The sequence below is a fragment of the Tiliqua scincoides genome, chromosome 9 (assembly GCF_035046505.1).
Source record: "Tiliqua scincoides isolate rTilSci1 chromosome 9, rTilSci1.hap2, whole genome shotgun sequence".
NCBI lineage: Eukaryota > Metazoa > Chordata > Lepidosauria > Squamata > Scincidae > Tiliqua > Tiliqua scincoides.
The window spans coordinates 16,778,030-16,786,121 of NC_089829.1; the positions used below are offsets into that span (position 1 = coordinate 16,778,030).

Consider the following 8,092-nt stretch of genomic DNA (forward strand, 5'->3'; position numbering starts at 1 on the left):
GGCCCTATTGCCTTCCAGTGGCTGCAGCTGTGCAGCACACTCTGCTGAATGCCCAGGCCTTACCCTTAAAGGGGCCACTGCTGACACCACATCTACCTCCTCGCCAGTTCTTCTGTGATTCCAATACAAATGAACAAGTGGAAAGTCCAACCACAACTTGAATTCTCAAGACACAACAAACCTCTGGATTTATGGTGAGAACCGAGCCTTACCTGGGGCTTGTGCAATAAGCAAACACTGGCATTCTGACCAAGGAGACAGTTTTTTCTTTGTGATGGGGGGGGGGGGGCTTACATTCAGATGCTGGATGAGGTGAGTGAAAGTGCCCCTCCCCTGCTGTGTGAGTGAGTGTGTGGGGGGGGGCAGAGCATCTGTGTGTGAGAGAGAGAGGGGAAAGTGTTTGTGTTGCAGGGAAGTTGTGATGCTCCAGGCTTGGGGGGAGGGAAGAGAGGCTGTGATGCTCCAGGCTTGGGGGGGGGGAGAGAGAGGCTTTCCTGGGAGTAAGCCCCCCTGACTCTAATGGGACTTACTTCAGAGTAGGCATGCACAAGATTGGGCAGTGAGACTACCACCCCACCCACGCTTTCCTGGGAGTGAGCCCCAGTGACTCTGAGACTTACTTCTGAGTAGCCTCTGACTGGGAAGCAGAGCAGAGTGAGCGGGCGGGCAGGGGGCGGGGCCAGGGCTGGGGCGGAGTTTTTTGGTTTTTTTTTTTTTTGCAGTATTCACTCCATAAGACGCACACACTTTCCCCCCCACTTTTGGGGGGGGGAGTGCGTCTTATGGTGCGAAAAATAAGGTAATACAAAATTTGGCTAGAAGCAGCCCCGTGGCATTAATTGTTCTATCTTTTGATTGCCTTTCGAATAGACAGGTCTCTGGCAATATCGTGTCAGTAGGTAAGTCCCAAAGTTGATGAAAGATGTCAGAATTATGCCCCACCCTGGAACTGAAATCTCCTGCGATGAGAATCTTATAAGAGGGAAATTTACCAGTCAGGTCATTGATTAGACCACTAAGATATGCCCATTGTTTAAAGGAGGCATGATATATATGATGATATATATTATCATTATGCTTTGGGGCATTAGCTTCACCTTGATCGCTTGTATTTTGCAAAAACTATCAGCCATAAATAGCAATTCATGTTTGAAAGCAGGTTTCACTAATATGGCAAGGCCTCCAACTGGACAGCAACTGTTACCCTGCACATGCCTGATCTCATTTGATCTCAGAAGCTAAGCAGGATAAGGCCTGGTTAGTACATGGATGGGAGACCACCAGGGGATACCGGGTGCTGTGGGCTTATACCATAGTCTTTCAAGACTGAAGGTTGCCAACCTAACCAACTGGGCGGCCTTTTACTGCATTCTTCCGTGCGGGTAAAGATATAGAAAGAAACCCATCAAACTCAATAGGTCTAATTGCCCAAGTTTCCTGCAGTAAAATAATATCTTAAAACAGTATCTAGCTCTTTTCCACGAGACTTTGCAAACCAACCAGCAATATTCCAAGAAAAGATTTTCAGCTGGCCCCATGGAATGCTCTCGGAGCGGGTAGGTGAAAGTCAATCTGATGAAGTTGAAGTTGAGAGGATTTGAGTATCTGGATCCCTCTGACTTCTTATAAGAGGATGTCGTGTCCCTTTTTCAGGGGTAGTGTCCTCAGACAGTCTTGACTTGGCATCTAGGTTGTTCAGCAGATTTGCCCTTTCTGGGGCTATTTTGGTTACTGGGAGAAGATGAGTGCAGTCAGGTGTAGAAGGTATCTGCACCAATTGGCTAGATTGAATATCCTCTGATGAGAGCTGTGGTAATTGTGCTGTAGCTTCCTCTAGATTAGCAAATACTGTCTGTTGTTTAGTTGGTGGAAGTGAATTACATGTCTCTGCCGCTGCTTTCTCCAACACTACCATTGATTGGCAAGGGCCACTGACAATGGACTCTGTAGATGGTGAGTCCAGATTATTCAAAGGCAGTTCCATAGGCTCAAAGATCTGAGCCACATTGACAGATGATAAACCTTGAGAGGAGGACAAACTACCTCCAGCTGGAGGTTCCTGATGAATCTCTGCCTGGAGGGATTGCCTCTGAGGCGGGGCCGCATCTGGAAAATCTAAATGCCTCCAGGGCCTCCCTGGTCAGTGTGTCCTCATCAATGTCCAGGTGCATCGATAGATCTATTGACTGGAAGCTTGTGTTGCTGCTGGAAGAGCCAGTTTTCTGAGGAGACATCATAGTTTGTGGAGGGTCGTTAGGTGGATGCTGGGGAACATCACCAGTACTTGTAATCTCCTCAGAGCTGAGCACAGAGTTCTTTGAAGGATGTTTCCTGGCACATTCCATATCTATGTCGGGCATCTCACCCTGCGGCTCTGTAGTTGAGTTAATGACCCTCTCAGGGCACCTTATTGAAGGTGAACCCATATGATCTGTCCTGACCAGTTGGTCATTTAGTGTTGCAGGGGGTCGTTGGTTCAAACCTGCAGAGGCGGTTGAAACTCTTTTAGCAGTCAGTTCTATGGATGAGAGTCTGGAGGAACAGACCAATCTGCCAAATTCCTTGAGTTATTGGATTCTTCAGCAACTTCCATACTATCAATCTCAGTGGCATGGAGCTGTATTGAAAGGTCTTTCCTAGGATTTCCAGGCATTGTGCCCACAATGGCATCAGCTGTTTCATTAATATCCAAAGGATAGCTTACTGACTTAGGTTCAGTCTCCCTCATTTGTTCCTGCCTTGTGGCAAACGTATACATCAGCTTGGACTCTGACAGAGCGGCCGGGGAAAGCTTTCCACATATGTCTTTGCCAGTCCCTGGATATCGCAGGTTGGAAGAGCAATTCAGCTTAGTTAAGGCAGTTTCTAGGCAGAAGGTTAGGCTTTGCAAGGTAGCCTAGTCCCTTTCAATAGTGTTCTTTATTATATTTGGACTTGGAGAGTTTGTTTGCTCATTAGAGGGGGTGTTGCTGCAGTCTTATCAGCTGTCTGGGCAGGCAGCCAAGAATCACTTTGTGCAGGGATGGAGGATGATGCAGTGGTCAGAGGCTTCGAGCTATGTGTGGAGGAGGGCAGCAGCTCTTGATTAGAGTCAGAGAAATCAGAGAAGACTCTCTTTGCTGTTATTTTGAACATGCTGAGAAACCTTCTCATTCAAAACAGAGTCAGGGAAATTGTAGAGGTGTCAAAGGACAGAAGGAGTCTGACTCTAGATGTAGGACTACTTAGCCATTGGGCACTGTGAGGCCTCCCTGTGGCGGGGCCCTGCCTGGCCTTTCTGAGGGTGACCCTGGTGGAGGCCTCAGACTAGTTCCCCCACAAGAAGGGGGGGTTCCATCACCCGGTTCCCCCTCTTTGGGTTGGCAGCATTAGCTAGTCAGGGGCTGCTAGCAGCAGATCCTCCTGCCTGCTCTGTTAACTCCCAACTGCCTTCTCATCCCTGGCCTCCAGGTTTATGTAGGGCAGACCCCTCCCCTTTGGCCCCTCCCCTTCCCTCACAGGGCCTGTCTGTGAGGGCCTGCCTCCCAATAGGGCCTGTCTCAGGGCCTGCCCTCCCCTGGGCTTACCACAACTCCTCCCCTTCCTCTCTCTTTTTCCCTCCCACCTCCTCTCACCTGGAGCTGCCAGGGTTGTTCCTGAGAGGGCTGGGAAGGCTGCTGCCTCTGCTCTGGTCCCGCAGCCTTCTCCCTTGGTAAGTTGGGGACTCGCGGGAGGAGGGGAACCCCGACAGGCACTTACAAACATTCCCTTACTCTGAGGAGGCCTCCGTGAGTAACACCCAACTGCAGGATGCAGCACATGCCCCATTGGCACTGCTATGCCAGTGCTGGAAAGCACTGACATAAAGGGCTAGGATTGCGCCCACAGACAAACAAGCCTTGCTGAGGGAGAATCAGCATGGCTTCTGTAAGGGTAAGTCTTGCCTCACGAACCTTTTAGAATTCTTTGAAAAGGTCAACAGGCATGTGGATGCAGGACTTTCAGAATGCATTTGACATGGTTCCTCACCAAAGGCTGCTGAGGAAGCTCCACAGTCAGGGAATTAGAGGGCAGGTCCTCTCCTGGATTAGGAACTGGTTGAGGTTCAGGAAGCAGAGAGTGGGTGTCATTGGGCAATTTTCACAATGGAGACAGGTGGAAAGCAGTGTGCCCCAAGGATCTGTCCTGGGACCGGTGGTTTTCAACCTCTTCATAAACGACCCAGAGGCAGGGCTAAGCAGCAATGTGGCCAAGTTTGCAGATGACACCAAACTTTTCCGAGTGGTAAAGACCAGAAGAGATTGTGAAGAGCTCCAGAAGGATCTCTCCAAACTGGGAGACTGGGCAGCAAAATGGCAGATGCGTTTCAGTATAAGAAAGTGTAAAGTCATGCACAGTGGGGCAAAAAATCAAAACTTCACATATAGGCTGATGGGTTCTGAGCTGTCTGATAGATCAGGACCTGTCTCAGGAGAGAGATCTTGGGATCCTTGTCGACAGCTCAATCAAAGTGTTGACCCAATGTGCGGCAGCAGTAAAGAAGGCTAATTCAATGCTTGGGATCATTAGGAAAGGCATTGAGAATAAGACAGCTTATATTGCAATGCCATTGTACAAATCAATTGTACAAACCTGGAGTATTGCGTCCAGTTCTGGTCACCAAATCTCAAAAAGGATATAGTGGAGATGGAAAAGGTGCAAAAGAGAGCAAGAAAAATGATTACTGGGTTGGGGCACCTTCCCTGAGGAAAGGCTACAGCTTTTGGGCCTCTTCATTCTAGAAAAGAAGCGCCTGAGGGGGGACATGATTGAGACATACAAAATCATGCAGGGGATGGACAGAGTGGATAGAGAGTTGAGTTGCTCTTTTCCCTCTTGCATAACACCAGAACCAGGGGACATCCACGAAAGCTGAGTGTTGGGAGAGTTAGGACAGACAGAAGAAAATATTTCTTTACCCAGCATGTAATTAGTTTGTGGAACTCCTTGCCACAGGATGTAGTGATGGCATCTTGCCTGGATGCCTTTAAGAGGGGATTGGACAAATTTCTGGAGGAGAAGTTGTTACCAAAAAGGGCTGTTATGTTTTAAGGGGAATTATTATATTACCCTTTCGGAAACTTCAGGATCGCAGGCTAGATAACAAGACAGCGTAATGCAAAGAAATTCCTTTTTAGCTTGAAAAGAGACTGGGAGAAAGATAACTTTCAATCAAAGATTATATTTTTATTACAAAAACACACAGGAATACATAATGCACATGGAAAATGGTAAGTATATGTTTCTTGGTTCCTAGTACTTGGATCCTGTGTACCTAGCTTTATGGTGGTTGCATGTGCCATGTATTTGGTGCATCTGAAGAAATTAGAAAAGGATAGGTTGTAGGGAAGGGTTTTAGGGGTCCCTAGTCTGCATAACCCAGTTGCTAACTAAGATGGGGAGAGAAGGGGAGAAATAGGTAGGATAGTTTCAGACGCAAGATATAGTTACCTGTCCTGAGAAGCAGTTGGGGGGGGGGAGGGGGGAAGAGTCCCGTGGAGGACCTGTGCCTCGGAGGGCAGCCAGAGAGAGAGAGAGAACATGCGGCGAAGTTCTCTCTTAAAAGGCTTTTTGCTGACCTGGAAGCTGGATGTGAATGACCCGGATGTGGCCTCCTGGATGCGCATGCTCACTACACACAGTGGGACACGTGGAGCATGCAAGAAAAGGATGACTGGGTATCAGCCATGACTGGCCTCCTGGGGGAGGGGGGTAGCTTGCTTTCTGTCGCCCCTGCAGGGAATTTGGAGACATGATGTCTATTATCAGCAGAATTCAAATGGGTCAAATGGCTAGCTTCCCTGGCTAGGGAAACCTACACAATAGACAACAATAGGAAACACTTAAGCAATGATTTACAGTGATTGAGACAACAATTTGCCCTTTAGACTTTGCTGCTAAAGTCTTTGTTGCTGTGTGCATGGAGAGCTGGAGTCTGTGCAAACCTGTGACTTCTACCAGGGTCCCTGGAAATTGGGCTTGTTTGCCTGGCCTGTACAATATTCCAGTCCACAATAACATAACCAGATATAAAATCACAACTTAAAAGGAAAAAGGGGATTTTCACGTAACAAAGTTCATTATGGGTTACAAGTCATAGTAGGTATGTGCAAGCTCTTGGTTTTAGAGGCAAGCTGCCTCTGACTGCCAGATGCAGGGGAGGGCACCAGGATGTAGGTTGTGCCTGTTGTCTTGTGTGCTCCCTGGGGCTTTTGGTGGGCCACTGTGAGATACAGGAAGCTGAACTAGATGGGCCTTTGGCCTGATCCAGTGGGGCTCTTCTTATGTTCTTATGAGTGGTCATCCTCCATGACCTCCATCCCCCACTAGTTGCCCTCTCCCCCCAGTGCCTGCCCAGGAGTGACTTCCTCACTGTTAACTCTCTTGTAGGCTTTGCTGCTGCAAGTGCCTCAAGATCAAGAAGCACCAAGTCCAGCCTTCTGTGTTGACAAAGGCCAGCAGACAATGTCAGCAGGTGCTGGCCAAACTGAGCAACAGGAGAGTCTATCCTGAAAAAGAGCCAACACCAGAGACATCCTCCTCTTCCTCCAACAGCAGGACATCCTCCTCCTCCAGCAGCTGGACATCCTCAGAGTCCACCCTCAACTCGTACTGGGGGTCCAGAGGTAAAGAGTCCTCTTGTCCTTCCCAGCAGCCAGCCGGGGCTTTGCCCCCAACAGCAAGCAAGCTTTCCAACAAATGCCATGCGTCATCTCTGGAAGCTGAAACCAAGCAGGTTGCTGCTTCTGAGGGCCACGCAAAGGCATACATCTCTCTTTCCTTCTCTCCTTCCAGATACTCTAGGATCTGCAGAACGGGAAGGCAGCAAGGTAAAGTCTGCTCAAATTTCTCCCCCTGGGACCAGGCTTTCCAATTCCTTCAAGCGTGTCAAGTGTGGAACACACCTGAATGTCTTCTTCAAGAAAACTGTGGCTGGTGAGGGCAGGGAGCCACCTGGGGCTGGCAGGGCTGCCTGTCCGGCTGTCAGAAGAGACAACATCGCTGCATCCATCAGCATGTCAACTTTCTCACGGCTGAGTTTCCAGGGGGTCCTTCCTCTCACTTTTGTCTTTTGTCTTCCCCATTTCTCTTAGGAATTCTATAGCATCAAAAAAATGTGGTGCAGGAACGTGAGTGAGGTGACCACTACATGCCAGCCGGTGCGCACCATAGAAGTGAGTGTCTTGTGGACATGATGGTCAGGGAACTGAAGCTGGTGGGCAAGATGCCTACCTGGGGTTGACCCTGAATTTGGGGGCTCTTCCAAGGGTCCTGGCACTCTGCTGGGTGAGAGTGGGGGATGCTGTTGCATGACACTGATGTGTGCTTTTACCTCAACAGCCGGAAGCAGCCAGAGACCCTCCAGAGATACGTACCATCTGGGTGAGGGAGGAAGACGGCCCTTCCTCCTCCTCCACTAAAGGTAACAGCCATTTCCAAGGAAAGGGGGAGGACAGGGCCACATCCCAGTAGACTCTTAAGCCACTCTCTGTCCGTGCCTGAGGCCATCGCCTTCGCTGCTTTCCCTCCTGGAACCTGTCTGGTGACCCAGTCCTGGCTCCTGGTGTTCTGGCTTCGTTCCTGACTCCTGCTGCTCACGCATTGGCTGCCCACAGCCCAGCTCTCACACCGCATCAGTTTCTCTTACAGGGATCATGCACATGTTTGGCTAAGGCATTTTGCAGACCACGATCAAGGTGCTGAAGGACGATTTAAAGCCATGGAGTAGCGCTTGCTTGAGAGATGCTTCCCCATGGACCACCAGAGATGGCAGAGAAAGGACTTCCCACATCCTGCAACAAACGCAGCAATTCACAAATCTCCATAAATAATAAATCTAATCAATCTCTAATAAATCTTCTCTAATTATTAAAAATGTAATTATATTTTTTGTGTGCGGAGGGTGGGGGAGTTGCATGTGGCCCATGATGATTCCAATAGTTGTTTCCTTGGGCTCCTAAAGGTTGGGAACCACTAGTATATAGAATGACTGACTTGACAGGCTCCAGGTTGACTTGGAAGTGTCCTTATTTTCATCTGTGAAATGCAGGAGGATCAGGGTCATTCAAGACCT

The 8,092-nt window shown here is 49.0% G+C and overlaps 1 long non-coding RNA gene across 1 annotated transcript; it reads left to right on the plus strand.

Annotated features, from left to right (window-relative positions):
- Window positions 1–7,114: 7,114 nt before the first annotated feature.
- LOC136659949 (uncharacterized) lies at window positions 7,115–7,837 on the plus strand. The gene is made up of 3 exons (XR_010794880.1): window positions 7,115–7,193; window positions 7,360–7,441; window positions 7,669–7,837. It is a non-coding gene; the product is annotated as an uncharacterized lncRNA (long non-coding RNA).
- The last annotated feature ends 255 nt before the right edge of the window (window positions 7,838–8,092 follow it).